Genomic DNA, 22007 nt, shown 5'->3' with positions numbered 1-22007 from the left:
CAAGCATTTTCGAGTGATGTGACCCTCTGGACTTTGTTTTTCAGCTTTCTTTTTACCAATCCCCTCATGTTTGTGAAGTTTCCTCTTTTGAAGTCAAATGTGACCGTGTTGGATTTTCTTGGCAATTGGCCAGTTACATGTATGTTTAATTTAATAGCACTGTGGTCACTGCTCCCAATCGGTTCGACAACACTTACATCTCGCACCAGGTCCCGGTCCCCACTGAGGATTAAGTCCAGGGTTGCCGTCCCTCTGGTCGGTTCCATGACCAACTGGTCTAGGGAATAGTCATTTGGAATATCTAGAAACTTTGCTTCTTTGTCATGACTGGAACACATATGCAGCCAGTCTATGTCTGGGTAGTTGAAGTCACCCATTACTACCACATTTCCTAGTTTGGATGCTTCCTCAATTTCATATCTCATCCCAAGGTCTCCCTGAGCATTTTGATCAGGGGGACGATAGATCGTTCCCAGTATTAAATCCCTCCTGGAGCATGGTATCACCACCCACAACGATTCTGCGGAGGAGTCTGCCTCTTTTGGGGTTTTGAGCTTGCTGGATTCAATGCCTTCTTTCACGTATAGAGCGACTCCGCCACCAATAGGCATGCTATAGGGAACATTGCATACACCACATATATGGCCATACAACCAATCAGAGAATTTTTGGCATTAACCAATTATATGTCTTCCAGCCCAGAAAGGATATCTAGGCATAAAAGGAGCAAGTGTGGCACACCAACCTAATCCTCCTCGAAGTACAATGATCTTCCACATTTATGGCACCACAAAGTGCCTCTCCTCTTGCAACTATTGGAATTTGGTGTATATTGCAGCAGAGCACAGAAATGAGTAGTCTGGTAAGACTGGTGGTTGAAAGAATAAAGAAACCTAAGGTTTATCACTTCTGGGAAATAAAGTCATTCAGGGTACAGGAATACATATGGCCATTATGAAGCTAGCATTAACTAGTGATTGGATCCATTGGCTGGTGCCACTTCAAATGCATTCTGTTGGCATAACAGGAAGTATCGATATGCATTTGTTCTTTGTCCGCTATCCAATGCTTTTACTGGTCCAATGTCTTCCTCCCAAAACTATTAATATTAATATTGATATAAACTATCGATATTTTGAAAGAAAGTATAGATATTTTGAAAGCAACTCTCAACTTTGAAAGAGTACTATTATTGGCTATTATATGCTTGGCTTGCTTCCTTCATGCTTGGAGCTTGGATTATTCAAGTGGTGGGTGGCAGACAGCGAGAGCGAGCTCTGCAGCTGTGCTGTGAATAAAATCAATAAAGGAACAATATATTCAAGTGGACAATATATTTGAGGGAATATTTGAGGGGGGAAATCCAGTGTTGGGGGAAATCTGCTGAAGATGAGGGAAGTGCTGCCCAGGAAGGGTGGGATATAAATTCAATGAATCAATCAATCAATACATTTTGAACAAACAGGATTGCTCCACAAAAATGGAGAATATGGGAGCCACTGAACTATCTGATGCTAAATTCAGATTCAGTTGAATACTTGCCCATCCCTAGCACTCACACACACTATCTAACTAACTAGCAAGATGAAAGAGGAAGGAAGTAAAGCCTGATAAAAACTATCAACAAGTGAGTTTTAAAGAAGGAATCAGCAAGGAAGAATAGGTTGCCTTTCTATTGCCCTTATCCCCCCCCCCCCGGGTTCAGGTTACTTGTTACAAGCGTTGATGTTTTACTCTCAGCAGAATCAAAAAGCTTAACCGTGAAATTCCCCATTCCCACCCCACTTTTTGGATAGATACCATTGTTGATACTTTTAGCTGGTGATAGTCAGTCTTGAGCCAAAATAGAGTGCTGTCACCAACCATCCACCCCACACACTCAGGGGCTAGAAATGTGTACAATGTGAGACACGGAGTGAAGAAGGGGGTAACTTACCTCAACTAGAGGAATGAAGTGGTGTTGTTACACAATGATCAGGAAGCTTGTATTTAAAGGCAGAGAAGAATAACCATGGAGGAACAATGTACATTAACACTGCAATCTTATATGTGCCTACTCAGAAGTAAGTTCCATTGAGTTCAAAGGGGCTTCCTCCCAAGTAAACAAACAAAGGATTGCAGCCTAAGTGTGTCATTTGCTTCTGCCTCCAACTTTTTTCTTTTCAGTGACATATTGTCACAGCAGCACAATAGGAAAAAAATATCCCTGGAACACTATCAGTAATCTCATGGTGTTCCATTATTCAGTCTCCTTCCACTGAGCTGCAGAATTTTTCGAAGTTCACAACTTCACCCTTTGACACGGACTTGGAAGCTGCCAGCTGAGAACAATTCTTAACCAACAAAACAATATTTGTTCTTTCCCCCCCTTTTTTTGGAGGGGGGAGGGAGAAGTGGACCATTTCCTGACTCTTCCAAAGTTTCCTTCAGCTGCAGATGGGTGCGTGTTCAGATTTGGCAAGTAGAGAACAAGGTAAACAACACCCTTCTTAATGACACGGCGGCTGCAGGTGCAGATTTCCCTTTGGAACTTGGGGCCGTAGAGGCTTTGCCACTGCATGTGAATTTGCAGAGGTGTGAACAAGGCACCAGCAGGAGGAAACACAGCAACAGCGTGGCAGACACATGATGGACAGGAACAGAGAGCAGAATACAGAGGCAGAATGATATAAGGAGAAAGTTTGTGTCATAGGTAGGGATGGAAAGATCTGTCTGTTTCCGTTCTCTCTGTTTCTCATTTTTCCAATGTTAAATTCAGTTCTCTACATTTCTAGAGCGATCTGTGAATTTTTTTTAAAATCCTTATGAAAACTCTCCACCATTTCAGTGCGAATTTCTCCAAATAAACACATTTTTGTAGAAAGTTTTGACAAAGGTACACATTTTTGCAAGCCATTTCTCATCATTTCGTGCCTTTTTACACGTTCTTTTCACTCCTGTGTTCGTTCTTATGCACACTTTCCCCGATATATGCATTTTTGTAAATGTTGTGTAGTTGTCGAACTGTGTCCCAAAATTCTAATAAACGTGAATTCCAAAGGATGGCTGTGCGTCGGTTCTCATGTTGTTTCGGAAATGGTGAATTTGATCAATTCTGCTTGAAATGCGAACTGAATTGAAATTCTCACCCATCCCTAATATTAAGGATAAGGAAGGAAAGGCAGCAAAGAAAAATGGAAAATGCGGGGAGGGAGTAACGTTGTACTGCTAGGATGAATAGAATAGCATTAGTTCAGCTGCAACTTTCCCCGAGCCTGGATAATGAAGAGCCAGGCCCTAGCTGAGGGGACGAGTGGCATAGCCATCAGCATGTTTAACTCCCTGGGCTATCAGTCGAGTTGGAGTCTCCGGCTGGGGACACCACTGTTGGTCTGCCATGCTGCAGGCATTTTCAGCAACCTTCTTGAATGATGACCCAGCCACAGCTTGCCTGCTGCTTCTGGAGCACACTTGCCCTGCATCTCAAGCTGTGATCGGCAGCCACAGGGAGTAGAAATGGGAAGCACGTACTCTGGATGCGCGCTGCGTTGCCTGTGGAGAGTGCAGGCATTGGAAATGTTCGAAATAATGCCTGTCATGATCACAGGGTCATGAAATTGATTTTACACTGACAGTCCTGCTGTAAGACCCGGCTCCAGGGCAATCAAGGTCAGGGTGAGCTTAGCAAAGCCTATTTGAAGTTGAGGGGGAGCAAATCTCGTCGTTGCTCAGAGGCTTCTATGAAGGTCAGGGAGAACCGCTTAACTTTCCTCAGCCTAGTAAAGCAAGGACGCTTCCATGGGTGATGTGGCTGGTCACCCAGGAGTGGTTCTCCTGGTGGGGGCAGAGCTGCAGTAATAGCCTCTTCGTAGGGACATTGCTACTGCTGACCAGAAGCGGGAAAGCCAAGGCAGTGGCAAGGCTGGAGCTGTGCAATTAAACCAATGGGGGCACCGTATTGGTTCCAGTGGTGCGCCTGCACAGTTCTGACCTTGCCTCTGCTTCCCTCTCCCGGTAAGCAGCAGCGATGCCCCCGCTGGGAGGTTCTTGCTGTGACTCCACTTCACTGGACGAGCCGCTCCTTCCACAAAGCAGAGTGAAGCCATCTGCTTCAGGCATGCCATGGGAGGGGACAGATGAAGGCTGTGACTGGCATGAGAGCAGGGCAGGAAGACTTTGTTAAATGTGAGCCTTAGCACTGGGGCACCTTTGGGGCTCTACTTCAGGTGGCAAAATGCTGGGGGGCTAACACTGCTTGAGGCTCCATTATTTGGCCCAACCAAGGTGAACACACACAGATGGACATCCTGCCATCTTGCCACCACCAGTTCAAGATGTCAGCCTTCGATTCCGGCACCCATCAAGACAGAGCTATCTGCCAAGGCTGCAATTCCACACCGAGGCCAAATCAGCACTATACATTTCGAGCACTATTGTGCCACTGTAACAGTCATGACATCTCTCAAAGAATCCTGGGAAATGTAGTTTGTTCAGGGTGCTGAGAGTTGTTAGGAGACCCTAGTCCCCTCCTGGAGTAGTTTAACAACCAGTCCCTCTCCCAGGGGAACTCTGGGAACTGTAGCTCTGTGAGGGGAATGGGGGTCTCCCAACAACTCTCAGCACCCTGAACAAACTACATTTCCCAGGATTCTTTGGGAGAGTCATGACTGTGGCGCAATAGTGCTCGAAATGTATAGCACAGATGTGGCCTCTGTGTGGAATTGTGGCCTTGGCAGTTCCAGGGATACTTTGGGGTGGGAGAAAGCCAGGACTGTTTAAAGTCTATAATACTGCTTTAAATGTACAGCACGGGGGGACTGTTACATGGAAATTCACAAAGTAGGCATCCCTGTTTGGGACCACATGAGGGGAAGGACTTTTTTGTTTTTTGTTCCTGCTGCTATGTATTTGTTACTCATGTGTTTCAGCTGTTTTGCGTATATGTGTGTGTGTGATTACTACATATGTAATTTTGTTTTATTGTAAATTGTATGATTGACTCGGGCTATCGTTTATATAGCAATGATGGTTTGGATCCTAAGAAAAGTTAACTTATGCTGCAGTTAGGGATGGGTGAGAATTTCGATTCAGTTCGCATTTCAAGCAGAATTGATCAAATCTGCAATTTCGGAAACAATATGAGAACCGAAACACAGCCGTCCTTTGAAATTCGCATTTATTAGAATTTTGGGGTGCAGTTCGCCAACTACACAACATTATAAAAATGCATATATCAGGGGAAAGTGTGTGTAACACGAGTGAAAGGAATGTGCAAAAAGGCATGAAATGATGAGACATGGCTTGCAAAAATGTGTACCTTTGTCAAAACTGCCTACAAAAATGTGTTTATTGGGAGAAATTCGCACTAAAATAGTGGAGAATGTTAATGAGGATTTTTTTAAAAAAAGAAATTGCAGATTGCTGTAGAAATGGGGAGAACTTGAATTTAACAGGAAAAAATGTGAAACTGAGAGAACCGAAACAGACAGATCTGTCCATCCCTAGCTGCAGTCCAACAGACAGATATCTGGGAGTAATTCCCCATTGAACTCAGTTGGACTTACTTCTGAATATGAATACATAGGATTGCACATTTTAAGACAGATCAGGAAAGGAAGGTTTCACATCATCTCTCCTCTCCTGCAGCCACTCTGGAACCACAGAGATTGATAGAGGATGTGGGGGACTGCAGGGGATGTGGAAAATCATACCCAATTTGGCAGACCTCGACCTAATTTGGTGTGTTTCCCCCTTCTCCCAACAACCACCCATCCCTCATCCCACAGTCCCCCAACCTTACAGAGAGACTTTTCATTAGATTCCCATGTGCTCTAGCATTATAAGAGCAAGAACATAAGGAGACCCTGCTGGATCAGACCAGTGCCCCATCTAGCCCAGCATCCTGTTCTCTCATTGGCCAGCCAGATGCCTATGGGAAGTCCCCAAGTAGGACCTAAGCACAAGAGACCTCTTCCCTCTTGTGGTTTCCAGCAACTGGTATTCAGAAGCATACTACCTCTGACCATGGAGGCAGACCACAGCCATTTGTCTAATCCTCTTTTAAAGCCAACTGGCCATCACTGCCTCTTTTGGGAGTGAATTCCAGAGTTTAACCAGAGCTTGGAAAAGTTACTTTTTTGAACTACAACTCCCATCAGCCCCAGCCAGTGTGGCCACTAGATTGGGCTGATGGGAGTTGTAGTTCAAAAAAGTAGCTTTTCCAAGCTCTAACTATGTGCTGCATGAAGAAGTACGAGTTTTTTGTTGGTCCTGAATCTTCCAACATTCATCTTCATTGGATGTCCATGAGTTCTAGTGTTATAGGGGGAGAAAAACCTTTTTTCTATCCATGTTCTCCATGCCATGCATAGCTTTATACACTCCTTGATTGCCTTTGTCTTACCGGAACAAGTCCTTGAACTGTGATAATGTCTCTTCCTTGCTTGGATGGATGGATGGATGGATGGATGGATGGATGGATGGATGGATGGATGGATGGATGGATGGATGGATGGATGGATGGATGGATGGATGAGGGTTTAGAAACCTCTGACTTTTGTGTGGCTGGAAGGGATCCTGTTCTACAAATATAAAAATCACCTCTGTTCCTCTGCCTACTTTGGCCTCTGGCCCCACACCTTTTGCCCCTGGCTCTGCCCACCACAGGCTGGTGGGTTAGGGATGTGCTAGAATTCTGCTCAAGTCGGATTTGGTACCGAATTTTCCATTAATTCACTCATTCTCTATTATTGCAAATCGGATTTTTATGCAGCAATATTGTGCAGCTGTTTTTGAAAACATCAGTGCTACGAACAACAGTTTTATCAACATTTCCTTTCATTTATCAATATTTCCTTTCAAAATATCGATATTAATATCAATATTTTTCTGAGGGGGTACAGAAACAGAATGATAAAACTAGCAGCAGGTGGAGAAAGAAGAAACTTGAATCGATACCGACCTGTTAGGTCAATGGAAGGCTTTCAAACCAGTACTGGCCAATGGAACCCATCCCTACTCATGGCTAATCATCACTCAGTGACTGCAGGATCAAATGCTGACTAGCCTGCCTGGGTCTAGAAACCCAGTCCTGTGAACGATGGTTAAAAGGAGTTGGGCATGTTTAATCTGGTCTCCTCTGCGTGCCTGGAATGAAAGATGTTAGATTGACAGGCATGCACGAGAGAGCCTTTTCAGCTGTGGCCCCCAGGCTTTGGAATTCCTTGCCTCAAGAAGCCCGTTCTGCTCCCTCCGTGATGGTTTTCCGGAAACTTGTGAAAACTATCTTGTTCTGCAGAGCCTTTGGGAGGGACTGATGGGTGAGCCTGGTGCTGCTTTTATGCTTTTTATTTAATTTTTTTACCTTTTTAGTCCTTTTAGTATCATTCCCCATATAGATATGCATATATTTACATCTCTCTCTCTCTGTGTATACATATATATATATATATATATATATATATATATATATATATATATATATATATATATATATATAATGGTATTTTATGTATTTTAATTGTATTTAACTTAATTTACTGTACTGTTTTGTGTTTTATTGTGTATAATTTTATTATGTATCAGTTTGATTTTATGGTGAGCCGCCCTGAGTGCCCTATTGTAGGGCAGAAGGGCGGGAAAGAAATATTTTAAATAAATAAATAAATAACCTCAAAAAGAGAAGATTTAGGGGAGACATTTGATCTGTGAGGTCATTTCAGCCAAGCCACGTCCGGCTGCCCTATATTTGACATCATCTTTGACATCAGGTGTGGGGCAGGTAAAATGTGACTGGGCTGGAAGGAGCTTTGCAGGCAGCGCTAATCAGCTGATTGTCAGTACTGTGCACTGCTGCTGCATGAGCTGATCCAACTGCACAGGCAGTGATGAGTTGCCTGATGTCATTGTGATTTCAGGTGGTTGGCAAGTGTGTCACCCAGATGCAGTTCCCCACCCCTGAAATACTTGAAGGGCTGCCATGCGGAAGATGGGAAAGATTTGTTCTCTGTTGCTCCAGAGAGCAGGACTTGGAACTATTAGGTGGAAATGGCAGGGAAGCAGATTTTGGTTAAATATTAAGAGAAACTTTCTAATGGTTATGTCTGTTCAACAGTGGAACACACTCCCTCCAGTGGAGGTGGGCTCTCCTTTGCTGGAGGTATTTAAACAGAAGTGCTGTGGATGCAAGACTTCTGCGTTGAGCAGGTGGTGGATAGATCCCTTCCAGCTCTAAAATTCTGTGGCTGTGGTTCCCAAACTTCCATCAGGCCACTTGAAAATTGTTGAGGGTCTTGGCAGACCCCTTAATGATTTTTCTGCCTGCTGTTTTGCCACTGCAATGAGTTGTGCCGGATGCTAAAGTTTATTTTTTTTGATTATATGGAATTCAAATGTTAATACAGTAAAATACAATAAGAAATAAAGGAAGCAATTAGAATGCAATTAAAAATCAAATATATCTGTTTTAATGTTACGGATGTGCTTGCTGTTCTCAACAAAGTTTTCGATGTGTGGTATAATATTTGTTGGTGCTCTCTCTGAGGTTGTGTACACATGACATTTTATTCTAGAATCAATGGAGAGTAGGTACTTGTTTTTACTAGATCTGTTGCATAGTTTTGCCCATGAAAAGCGCTTCCTGACAAACTGGTTTCATTCAAAAAAACCCAGCTCATTGCAGATAGATTCTGCATTTCCCTGCAGTGTGTCCATTTGAAAACGGATGTAAGTGGTCCAGGCAATGAGAGGGGATATCCGCACTTGCCCAATTACATTGTGGGTGGACATGTACCAAGATAGCAATCACTGCTTCCTTCTTCATTCACCTGGGTCATGTGCAGGAGAAAAAGAGGAGGGTGTTCAAATGCGTATCAAGCAACCACATCTACCTTGTGGACAGCAGGATTAGAATCAATCTAAATTGAAAGCAGCATTTGAAGACAAGCCCAAGCAATTCTGGATTGATAAAAGCTACATTTTTGTGCTGCAAATGGGTTAGTGTGCATACACCCTTAGGTTCTTCCCCTCTTTCTAACTGCTTCCTTCATTCTCATGTATTGACTGTCCACTCCTCAGCCTCTTTTCCCTGCTGAGAACCTTTCCCATCTTTTCACCAACCACAGGTTTATTCTTAGAATCATGGAAACATAGAATAGTAAAGTTGGAAGGGGCCTATAAGGCCATCGTGTCCAACTCCCTGCTCAATACATAAATCCAACTTAAAGCACCCCCGACAGGTGGCTGTCCAATTGCCTCATGAAGGCTTCCAGTGTTGGAGAGCCCACCACCTCCCGAGGTCACTGGTTCCATTGTCGTACCGCTCTAACAGTTAGGAAGTGTTTCCTGATGTTCAGCCGAAATCTGGCTTCTTCTCCGTGTTATTTATGGTCTATCCTGCTTCTAGGCAGTGTTCTAAGAATGATGGAGCAGTTGCTGTCCTTGCCATTCTACACACACACACACACCATTCTTTTTAAAACATATTTTTTTTATATTTTCCCACTTGTGATTCCCAGCAACTGGTATTCAGAGGCTTTTACCGCCTCTGGCAGCGGAGGTAAAATATAGCTGTTGTTGCCGGTAGCCATTGATAGCTTTATCCTCTATTATCCAATCCTTGTTTAAAGCCATCCAAGTTGATGGCTGTTGCTGTCTTATGTGGGAGTGAATTCTATAGTTTAATGATGCACTGTGCAAAGAATTACTTCCTTTTGTCTGTCCTGAATCTGAATTAAGTTTGCAGGCATGCAGCACCATCCAAACCCAAGATCCGTCAGTGCGAGTCAGTTTGGAATAGGTAGATCTTAAGCAGACCCAGTTTAATTGGGGCTCAGCTGGGACTATGGCAGCTTAATTGGGGCTCAGCCAGCAGAGCTTTCCCCCCTCCAAATCCTCCATAGCTGCCTGTGTTAGCTGCTTCTGTTTCTGCTTCTTGGAGTGTGTGTGGAAACTGGAGAGGGAGTTTTCTCTTGCACACTCTGCCCTGCATGTCTTTTGCCCTTCCTGCATGATTTCTCTGCCTTTTCCCCAAGCCAGAGGGAGTGGGGCTGTTTTGCACAGATGCATGATAGGTCCCATTGAGTTCACTGGGGCTGTGAATGCCATAGGATTTACTCCTGAGCAGACATGCAGAGCATTGCACTGCTAATGGAGTGACGCTACTCTCAGCAGCTGATGCAATTCGAATTGTGATGTAAGGAAGAAGACGTACCATGCTAGAGGCGATTTTGAAGTAAAGGAACAATTCCAGATGGTTCAAGGAAGCCCTTCCACCTACCAACTAACGAGGAATCTGGAAAAAATGATAGACCTCTGAGCCAATTTATATAGGAGGAAAACATTTCTTCTCACATCCAAAAAGGGCCAACACCTTCATAGGAGAAAATGCAGCTATTTAGAACTGATTGGCTTCCATCTGCCACTCAGTTTTGATTGATTTTTTAAAAAACAAAGTTACATTTCCTCTCTTCTTCAAAAATGAATCTGAAAAGTTTAAACACTCCTGCAAAATAATCTTCATAAATATTATAGAAGCAATATTGTCAGGAAGATGGTTGTGCAAATTACTCATTGAACGTTAACATGATGTAGCCAAGGTAAATGGGGGTGGAGGGGGGAAGAGCTATAAAATCTGTTTTAAAAAGTCAGAGAAAGGCAATCTAAGCCAGGGGCAGAACAAATATCCCTACATCTTCTCATTTGTCCTGCAGGGCAGTTATTCCAAGGAAAAGCATAATCGTGGCAATCTGATTTTGCTTGGTGGTGGAAGAATGACAGGAAGTGGATGTCGCGGCTGGGGAGGAAGCAGGAAGTGGGCATTGGCTGGGATGCTGGATTTAAGGGCTGGAGGCAATTTGGCTGTGGAAACGCCGGGTGCCTGGAAGCTGAAATGGAAGGAGAAGAAAGAGAATATAGCTGTTCTTCAACATCTCTGTCCCTATGCTCATGGGGTCTGAACTAGGGATGGGGGAGAAATTCGGTTCAGTCCACATTTAAAGCTGAATCGATCAAATCTGTGTGTTCTAAAACAACATGACAACCAAAATAATCCTTCCAACTTCACACACCCCCAAAAAATTGCAGTGCAGTTCCCTAACCAAACAGTGTTGTTGAAAATTTATATATTAGGAGAAAATGTGCATTAAAATGAATATATTAGTGAAAATAACACACAAAGATGCTTTATATTATCAGAAATCCCTTGCCAAGCTGTGTACATTAGTCAAAACTGCAAACTTGTGCTTATTAGAAGAAATTTGTGCTAAAATGCTGAAGAATTATCATGAGGATTTTTTAAAAAAAAAATCATAAATTGCTGCAGCAGTGTGGAGAACTGAATTTAAGACTAGAAGAATGAGAAACTTGGAGAACTGAAATTGACAGATCCTCCCATCTCTAGTCTGACCTGGCAATTGACTGACCAGGAATGAGACCGTGGGCTCGTAGTAGGTAACCTGATGATGATGTGGACCCAATGTGTGGCAGGTATGAAAAAGGCAAAATCCATGCTAGGGATCATTTGGAAAGGAACTGAAAACAGAACTGCCAATATCATAAAGCTGTTACAAAAATCTATGGAACAACGACAGTTGGAATTCTGTGTACAGTTCTCATCGCCTCACCTCAAATAGGATATTGTAGTGTTGGTAGAGGTTCAGAAAAGGGCAACCAAAATGATCAAGAGGATGGAGCAACTCCTCTACAAGGAAAGATTACAGCATTTGGTGCTTTTCATTTTAGAGAAAAGGCATGCAAGAGCTGACGTGACAGAAATGTATAAAATTATGCAAGATGTGGAGAAAGGAGATAGAGGAAAGCTTTTCTCCTTCTCTCATAACACTAGAACTCGTGGACATCCAATGAAGCTGAATGATGGAAGATTCAGGACAGACAAAAGAAAGTCCTTCTTCACACATGTTAAACTATGGAAGTCACTCCCACTAGAGGCAGTGATGGCCACCAACTTGTATGGCTCTCAAAGAGGATTAGACAAATTCGTGGAGAAAAAAACTATCAATGGCTATTAGCCATGATGGCTACGGGAGAACAGGAAGCTGGACTAGATGGGCCAGTGGCCTCATCCAGCAGGCTCCTCTTATGTCCTTATGTTCTTATGAGGGTGCACAGCAGAGTCACTGAGAGGCATGGCCTGGGGAGAGGGAATATGGCCTGTGGAGGGTTCTGAGGGCCTTATAAGAGAGATCCGGAGGGCTACGCTCAACCCCTGGATCTAAGGTTTCCCACCTTCGCTTACGTGGCATCTGGGCATACGACAAAGTCCAGTGTTGGTGAGACCCCACGTAGCCGTCATCTTATCTTGCCTGGAGGTATCTGTACATATAAATTAGCATATGCTTATTGTATGCCCTGAGCCCTTTAAGTTAGAGGAGTATCTGTAAGCCCATATAACTAGTAGCAGCCAGTGGGGCTGCCTTGCTTTTCCACCCCGCATCTCTGCCAGTTACCAAGAGGGGGAAGGGCAAGGCAGCGGGAAGCTCAGCGCTGTGCAAGTGCAGGTTTGGTTGTGTCAGATTGGCTGTGCCACTGCACTGCACCGTGCCAAACTCCCAGCTGCCTTGCCCCTCTCCCTCTCAGTAACCCGCAGCAATGCATGGTGTTGGGACGGCAGGGGAACATCGCAGCCCCACCTGCATATCCCTGATGGCCACTACTGCATGTAACAAATCTCCCCGGTTTCACAGTTTGTGACATCAGTATAAATGACTAGGGCAGAGTGCAAACAGCCGCTTGAAATTTTCCCTCCCCTATTTGTGGGCAGGAAAATTCAGGAAACGGTTTCACCAAATTTCTGCACAGGGAGGAGAAATTCTCCAACGGTTTCTCACTGTTGGGGGTCACCAGTCACCGTGGCAATAGCCCAGTTTCGTTTCTTTTCTTTTCTGAGTTGGAAGCCTGTGCACCATTTTGCAACCTCTGCAATGCCCTGGGCCTAGCATCACTCCCGGGCATGAGGCGGTGGTGGTTGCAACCCAAAAAAGCGGTGGAGAATATTTGGATAAATTTCTGCTAAGCAACTTTCTTTTCTATGCAAGCAGAAGAAAAACGACAGAAAAATGTCTACGAAAAAATATATCTAGAGAAATTTCAGCTCATTTCTACAAATTACAGGGTTGTTTGTTTTTGTGCGCTGCCGAAATTTTGTTCTGAAATCTTCCCTAAATTTTCTCGCCAAGCTTTGATTAAGGGTGTTAACAACTTGCTAAGTATTTTCTGGCCCCAGCTCCTACGATCGATATTTCCCATTCGTCATAACATGCACGCTCAACGTCCGCCGCTTGCAGCCAATGGTGCCTGTTCTTTGTGACAAAGAGAATAATCAGGCACTTTCATTTGTGCCTTAGCAAAGGCTTATTAGGTTGCTGTTTCTTAATTTTCATTTCTGTGCTTCCTTTAATTGTGCTTCACGTGCCCCTTTCCCCTTGGAAGTGCCAGGGGCAACCTGTTAACAGAGCCAGCTTTCCTGGGAGGATTGGAGACTGACGGTGTCTTTTGCAAGAAACTGCCAACGTCGGCATTGCTACAGCTTACCTGGATGGGGATGGGATGGGGCAGGGTGGTGGCAAGACCGCTGGACAGGCTTCGCTGCTGCATCCGCACAGCCCTGACCTTGCTGCCACCCCGTCCAGGAAAGCTACCACAATGCCAGTGTTAAGCTCTGCAGCTCTGTCCCACTACCTCCACTGCAACTGCATATATACAAAGTGGAGTAGGCATGGGAGCAACCTCCAGCTGCAGGTGGTGCGAGCCTCCAAAACAAAAACCACTCCTCTAAAAGCGACTGCGGCCCACCCATCCCCACTGCAAGCTTGCTTCCATCAGCCAGTTGCAAAAGCTCAAAACTTTTTTGGGGGAGGGGACAAATTCAAAAAAGTAATGTATGCTTGTAAACACGCAGCTGCTGCCAAATTGGGGGGGCAGTCCGGCGTAACATGTCTGGAAAACACATGCAGAAGGAGTGCACTCTGGTCCGGCTTGTGGATTTCCCACAGGGATCTGGTTGGCCACTGTGAGAAGAGGATGCTGGCTGAGGTGGCCTGCTCCAACAGAGCTCTTCTTATGCTCTCATGACCTTACGTTCTCCCTCTCTTCCATTGCAAAGGTCAGGAAAATGGAACCCTGTCCTGATCTCATGGCGTGATGCCTTTACACCTGCCTTGAAATCTTTAGCTGCTGCAGTGGCAAAAATGCAGAGCATTGGTGCAAACCTTGGAGCGGATATAAGACCTCCCTCTCCCTATATTTCTGTCCCTCTATTTCCCAGTATATTCCTGTTTATAGCATGTTATTTAAAAATGATATTGTTATGGGACCGAGGGAATCAAACGGATGATTTCTTTGTGTCCCCTTCAAGCCTGCGATCCTTGTATTTGAAGTTGGGATATGCAAGCAAGAAACCTGCTCTACCGGTGAGGCGAGTTTCCTTTGTTAAGCTAGCCTGTGAGTTAATGGACTTATTGAATGGTCAATCTGCATATCTAAAGGGAGCTTTGGATTGGAACACTTTTCAGGGGAGAGCTCCCCCCCCCAACCTGGAGCCAAAGAGAGCCTTTTTTTTTTAGTATAGTGAAGAAAAAAGGCTGGAAACTGGAGACAGACAGAGAAGCTTGCTTGCTGCCTGTACACCCAAAGCTATAGCCAATGAGGGGCAAGATCTGATGGACTGCTAATGCTGTGAACCCTTCCATCTTAAGCTCAGGTTGGAATGTGTCTAAATAAAAACCATATATCCTATAAGACACTGTAGTCTCTGCTGACCTTCTTTCCAAGGAAACCAAACCCTGGGCAAGGGCAGGAACCCCTGGGAGTCTCGCACCGCTCAGAGATTGGGGTGGCGCAAAACAGTATTATTAGTTTGATCAAAACAAATCTACACACAACTCCAATAAATGCACATGTGGCTGCAGTTCAAACAAAACACAATTTGAAATCAGGCATCCTGAGAATAATCTATCACATGAGCAACCGTGAAATGTTGTTTAGAGACTTTGGGTACCAAAGCAAAAGAGGAAATATTATATGTGACCAGCAGCTTCACTTTATTTGCCAATTAAATACCTCCTCCAACTCCTTCATCTTCTCCTGAGGCAGGGGTGGGGAACCAGATCTTATTGGGCTCCAGTGCCCAGCAGCCCCAAGTAGTGTGGCCAATGGTCATGGTAGTGGTGGGGAGGCAGCTAGATGAGCTGATGGAGGCTGGGGACCATGAAAAGCATCCTGGGACATGTACAGGTCAGAAAGTTTCTTGAGTGAAATTTTCGGTCCCCGCAGCAGTCACTCCGGTGCCTGCTTGTATATATCTATCTTCCCACATGGACTGAGAATCCGTCTGTCCGTCTGTCCGTCTGTCCGTCTATCCGTCTATCCGTCTGTCCGTCCGTCCGTCCGTCCTCCAAGGATCTCAAAATGGCATACATGCTTTCCTTCCCCATTTGTATCCTCACAACAACCACGTGAGGTAGGTCAGGATGAGAGATGGTGACTGGCCCAAGGTCACCCAGGGAGCTTCACAGCCAAGTAGGGATTTGAACCCTGGTCTCTCAGGTCCTAGCCTGACACCCCAACCACTACACTACACCACACTGGCTTTGACTTCTGATATACTAAGCCCATGTTTTTATCCACTGAGCTATAGTCCCACTTGGAACCCCTTCAGTGTTTTCCAAAATGACTGGGATCTCACCCATGCACAGGGTGGGAAGGGAAGAGGAGGGCATGCTATAAGCTAGACCCCTGGCAACTGCAAAGAGCCTAACATGGGCCTTTCTGCTGCTTGCTCCTGCAGCTGAGTGGTTAACTCTGCAGAGTAGGAGACCTGAAGTCCAGTCCTGGAAGCTCTTCATATTTCCCCAATACTTTGTTTTTCACAGATCTAGGTCTTCTGAGTTTGTTGTAGTAGCTAAGACTGTTTCAAGACACACACTGCAAATTCACCACCCCATTAGTGGGTGGCAAAAATATTGTTAATTTTCCAAGAGCTGACAGGCAGAAGCAGTGGGTTATCACCGCAGTGCTAGCTTCCCGGCCACCACATTGCTGCGGCTTACCAGGAGGGGTAAGGTGGCAGGGAGGTCAGGACTGTGCAGGTGCACTAGCATCTGCCACTCCCACTGGTGCACCTGCACAGTCCTAAGTACCCTGCTGCCTTTCCTCCTCCCTTCTGGAGAGCAGCAGTGATGCCACTGATGGGAGGCTAGCATTGCAGTGACACTTTTCTTCTTTTTTAAAAAAACATTTTTGCTGTGGGCTGTAGCAGTGATACTCCTCATCTGGCTTCTGGCCACCGTCATCCTCTCCTAAAATGCCCCTGCAATTAGGGTTGCCAGGTCGGAACCATCCAAAAACCTGAGAAAATGAGGGCGGGCCCTAGTGACATCACGGGGCGGGCCCTAGTGACGTCACGGGGCGGGCCCTAGTGACATCACGGGGCGGGCCCTAGTGACGTCACGGGGCGGGCCCTAGTGACGTCACGGGGCGGGCCCTAGTGACGTCACGGGGCGGGCCCTAGTGACATCACGGGGCGGGCCCTAGTGACATCATTAAACATGATACATTGTATCAACCACAGTTGCTTGGAGCATACCATTCCAAAAAAAATTCTCTGGAGATTAAAATAGAAATCTTACCTAAAATAGGGTGTTCCTAGGTCCATCTGAAGTGACAAGGTCATTCTTTCTCACAAGCTTAGGGTGATGCAAAATGGAAATGGACTGACTTCAAGTTGATCCCAGATAGGGTCTTCATGGTAAGCAGTATTCAGACAGAGGTGGTTTACTATTGCCTTCCTCTGAGTCTGACAGGCAGTGACTGGCCCAAGGTCACCCAGTGAGCTTCATGGCTGTGTGGGGATTCAAACCCTGGTCTGCCAGGTCACAGTTCAATGCCTTTAGCGAACATTTAATCTAGTTTACTTGCTTCTGGCAAGAAGGGTTTACGTGCCCTCAGGCCAGGCCATTATTGGAAGAAAGGAGCTTAGTGTTGCAGAGATGTTAGATGGGAGCACAGATGGATGCCCCTGAAGGCAGCAACTGTAAACTTGCTTATTAAGGAACTAAGCCCCATAGAACTCAATAGGACTTACTTCTGAGTAGATATGGTTGCAGCCATGTTAAACAAATTAAACCAGCACTATCACTAGAAGCTAAAATAATGAAACTGAGGTTATCATACTTTGGACACATAATGAGAAGACATGATTCACTAGAAAAGATAATAATGCTTGGAAAAACAGAAGGGAGTAGAAAAAGAGGAAGGCCAAACAAGAGATGGATTGATTCCATCAAGGAAGCCACAGACCTGAACTTACAAGATCTGAACAGGGTGGTTCATGACAGATGCTCTTGGAGGTCACTGATTCATAGGGTTGCCATAAGTCATAGTCGACTTGGAGGCACATAACAACAACAACAGGCTTCAATCCTAAATACATATAGTAGGTTGTATATGCCCCGCCCTATGGAAACATTCATAGGATTGTGCTGTTAAGTATTGAAGTTACAGCTATTTTTGTTAACCTTTTAAACCTCAATCAGCCTTTTTACTTTGAGCTTTTCATTGCATAAATTATTCTAGACATTAACATTTCATAATGAAGTTTTGCTTTGTATATAGCTTACAGATTTCTGCTTAGTCATGCAATTATTCCAGAGTCTTTTAGATATTGAATAAATCTGTTGCTGTGTCTTAATAAGGCAGTACATACAGAATTAATTCTGCTGCAATCAGCGAGGAGCTGGGTTGCACTCATGGTGCGACCACATTCAGTGAAATCAGTGATAATTTAGGTTGCTGTCCTATGCATATTTAGGACTGGGAATAAATATTGTTAGTGGGTTAGACTTCCGGGTAAACATACATGGAATCAAACTGTTAATTTCATAAAAAAGAAAGCAAAGCTAGTTTAAGGGCAGATGTACTGGCTGTTACAGATGCCATATTAAATACCACAGGGACTTTCAAAATTGCCCAGAAGGGCAAATTCCAGCAGACATAGTTTCTCACAACATTACAACCTTCCAGAAATTGTAAACTACTGTTAATTAAAAGGCATATAGGAAGTTGCTTTGCATTAAGCCAGGCCATTGGTCCAACTAGCTGAGTATTGTTTTGCAGGATTTCAGACTGGGGTCTTTCCCAGCCTGACTTGGAGATGCCAGGGCTTGCATCCAGAACGTTTCCTGTTCAAAGCATGTAGTATACCACTGAGCCCTTCCTTCAGGAATTTGCTTTTTTAAATCTGGCAGTGTTATAATGCAGGGTGGGGAAACCTATGGCACCCAGATGTTGGACTACAACTCCATTCATTCCTGACCATTGGCTATGCTTGCTGGGACTGACAGGAGTTAGAGCAGCCTTTCCCAACCAGTGTGCCTCCCGATGTTGTTGGACCACAACTCCCATCAGCCCCAGACAGCATTGCCAATGGTCAGGAAAGGTGGGAATTGTGGTCCAACAACATCTGGAGGCACACTGGTTGGGAAAGGCTGAGTTAGAGTCTAACAACATCTGGAGGGCCATGGTTTCCCCAGACCTGCTGTAGTGGCTGGTGGATCTTGAACTGTAGTGTATGTGGCAACTGGATATTTGCAGGACCAGAGCCCTCTGATAATCAGTTTATTGACCCAATGGGAGTTTCCACCCACAGCTCCCATCATGTATCAGCTGACAATTTTAATCAGGTGTGTGGAACCTTTGGCCCACTAGATGTTGCTGAACTACAACTCCCATCATCCCCAGCAAGCATTGTTAATAGCTAGGTAGGGATTATGGGAGTTGTAGTTCAACAACAACTCAAGGGCCTCAGGTTCCCCACAGTTGCTTTTAACTAACTAGAGTCATTTATTGATTAGCCAGAATACAACATGATTCAGATTATGTTGCATTGTGACTGAGCTGGGACACAATGGATCATCTGTAACCATTAGAAACAACAAGCTGACATGACAGCCCTTAACATGACTATATCTTAAGAACATAAGAACATAAGAAGAGCCTGCTGGATCAGGCCAGTGGCCCATCTAGTCCAGCATCCTGTTCTCACAGTGGCCAACCAGGTGCCTGGGGGAAGCCCGCAAGCAGGACCCGAGTGCAAGAACACTCTCCCCTCCTGAGGCTTCCGGCAACTGGTTTTCAGAAGCATGCTGCCTCTGACTAGGGTGGCACAGCACAGCCATCACAGCTAGTAGCCATTGATAGCCCTGTCCTCCATCTTCACTAAACTAACATTACAAAGTTCCCAACAGTTTGTAAGCTGCAGTCATAAACTGTAAAATAGCTGAAACTATGTCAACATCTATGTTCAGCAGGCACTTTGAGATAAAATAATTACAGTTGAACCTTCTATATAGTGCAGTAATTTTCAAGCAGTTTCTTTATTTACAAGCTAAAGGAAACATCAGTTCAATACTATGTCGCTCTACAGGTTTGAGTAATACTATACATACACTTCATCCCTGATAATTTCCAACAACTCTTCAGCTTGTGTTTACACATCCTTAGATTTCTGGCAAGCAATCACTTTGTAACCAGCTAGCTTATTTTATGCACAAGTTTAAAAATGTGGTTTCAAGAAACGAGCAGTCAGACTCAGTTCAGAGTTATTATTTCTTCATGTTCTGTTCTGTGCCTCTTGCAGCCCAGTCCCACATACATTTACTTGGAAGTAAGTGCTGAGTTTAATAGTAATTAAGCTTGTGTGTGCACAGAATTTCAGCCTAAGGACAGAAGGGACTACATATTATTTTAGCAAATGCAGGTTCCCAAACCTGTGGTAGCCAAAATAATGTGAAGTGAAAGCAGGGGAGAACTGGCATGTTATTTTACTTTATCTGGAATATTTCTGTTTCACCCCATCCCAGGCTGGTTAACAATACAAATGTTGGAAAGGAGAGAGGAATCTTTAAACTTACCTCTCACCTGCCAATTCCCCCTCCTCATGGCTCTAGCAGCTCAGTTTACTTTCAGTTATAGAGTCCATAAAGAGTGGGAGCAATGACCCAGGGGGTATTTGTCTGCAATAGCAGAAGGTGTAGTGGGGCTGAATCTGCTCACTCCACAGTAGGGTTGCCAGGTCCATAGCCTGAGACTGATCCTGTATCTTTAGGAGGAGAGAAGGTCAGCCAAGTGCAGGTGTTCTTGCAACTCTGTAATGGGAAAAACCATAAGGTGGAATTCTCCCTCCCTCCTCCACAACTTTTAAACATACAGAAGACCTCTTGGTTGCCAGGCCCAGCCTCCAAGAGGTCTTCTATATCTTTAAAAGCTGGGCAGGGGGAAGTGAGAATTCCACCTTGTGGTTTTTCTCATTACAGAGTTGCAAGAACACCTGCACTTGGCTGACCTTCTCTTCTCCTAAAGATACAGGATCAGTCTCAGGCCAAGAACCTGGCAACCCTACTCCACAGCTCAGTTGCCTGCCCCCCCTCTCTCTCTCTCTCGGGCCTACCAAGCCTGCTTCCCCAGCGCAACGACTCCCAAGCAGAGGCCTAGCTACCAACAAGCTGGGCCGGCCTCCTCCGACGAGGCCTTCTTGCTCCAGGGGCGGCGGCTACACTTTGCTCACTTCCTGTCTCTCTAGTAGTCCCTCCCTCAATGACAAAGGGCGGGAAGGCGGCCAGTCAATCACGCATGCGTGCCTGAGGGAGACACTGAAAAGCCGGAGATCAACGGCTTCAAACAAACTATGGCCGGAGGCTGGAGATGGCCCCCTTTTGCCGGAGACTCCGGCAGAAAACCGGAGATCTGGCAACCCTACCTGCAATTATGCTAACTCAGGAATCAGCAATGTTTTTCTAGGGAGTTTTGGGGGGAGAGGGGGAGGCAAATTAGCCTCCACCAAGGGCCTCTCTGCTTGGTGCTTCAGTGTTGTTGACTTTGCTGCTGGTAGAGCTAGGATTGTGACTGCATTCTGGTCTAGTTCTGACATGGGTTACAGGTGGAGGTGGATAAGGATCAAAAGGTCCAAAAGCAACAGATGTGGTCAGTGGCAAGCTAGAGACAGGTACCAGCCTGAGCAGATATACTGCTGCTGCTCACAGGGACAAGTTCCACAAGACAGATGAACCTACCTGGCTACAAGGGCCTTATAGGGCCTGGAGCATCCCAGTCGGCTTGGAGAGTCAGTCGACAATGTTCAGGTTGAGAGGTCAGAAGACATTTTAGGCTGGACCTGCAGCCTAGAGGGCTAGGTATAGGGAACCTCTGGCCCTCCAGCTGCCAACTGCCACCCTTCCTGATCCTTGACCATGCTGGCTGCGGCTGATGGGAGTTAAAATCCAACAACATCTGGGCGGGGGCATAAGTTCCTCAACCCAGGGCTGAGGCTTAGTGAGCCAGACTTTCTGGGGAACCAGAATGAGGATGGTGCAAGGGAGGCAATGTGCCTCTGAAAACCTGTTGCTGGGAATCACAAACGGAGAAAGTGCTTTTGAGCACAAGCTCTCCTTGCAGGCTTCCCATAGCCCCCTGGTTAGCCACTGTGAGAACTGAATGGTGGCTTAGATGAGCCTCTGCTCTGATCCAACAGGGCTCTTAAGTTCTTATAAAGCATTGGAGTCCCTGGTGTGAGACCCTTTTTGGCACCTTATAGTTACACTGGCAGCTCTTGTGTCGTTCCCATGCCAGGACCATAAGATTGCTCTGCTCGAGACTTTCACAAACAAATGGAATGAAACTGAACCACCTGGCAGAACTCTTGGCATCTCTGCAAAGGATCTCTGCTCATTCCAAGGGGGATTTGCCACTGGCCTTATGCGTGAACTGCAGTGGTACTGTTTCTGTTTCCCCTTTATGCTAAAAACAAACACAAACAAACAACAACAACAACACAAAGATTCATAGCTAGCAGGAGAAAAATCTTAATGAACCCTCAATCTGTGTAGTTATGTTTACCAGAGATGGATAAGATGAATTTGCCTACCACTGTGACTTTACAGTGCAAATTTCTCTATAAATCATATGCTCTGTGAACTAGAAAATGGCTTTCTTAATTGCTTTCCAAAGACCAGGATAAA

General features: G+C 45.1%; 1 long non-coding RNA gene across 1 annotated transcript; it reads right to left on the bottom strand.

The window, feature by feature from the left end:
- Positions 1-10199: 10199 nt before the first annotated feature.
- On the bottom strand, positions 10200-20015 carry LOC133363851 (uncharacterized). The gene is made up of 3 exons (XR_009757782.1): positions 19905-20015; positions 12223-12309; positions 10200-10862 (listed from the first exon to the last, which is right to left on the bottom strand). It is a non-coding gene; the product is annotated as an uncharacterized LOC133363851 (long non-coding RNA).
- Positions 20016-22007: the final 1992 nt, after the last annotated feature.

Source organism: Rhineura floridana, chromosome 9, assembly GCF_030035675.1.
Source record: "Rhineura floridana isolate rRhiFlo1 chromosome 9, rRhiFlo1.hap2, whole genome shotgun sequence".
Taxonomy (NCBI): domain Eukaryota; kingdom Metazoa; phylum Chordata; class Lepidosauria; order Squamata; family Rhineuridae; genus Rhineura; species Rhineura floridana.
This window is presented reverse-complemented; position numbering and strand designations above follow the sequence as displayed.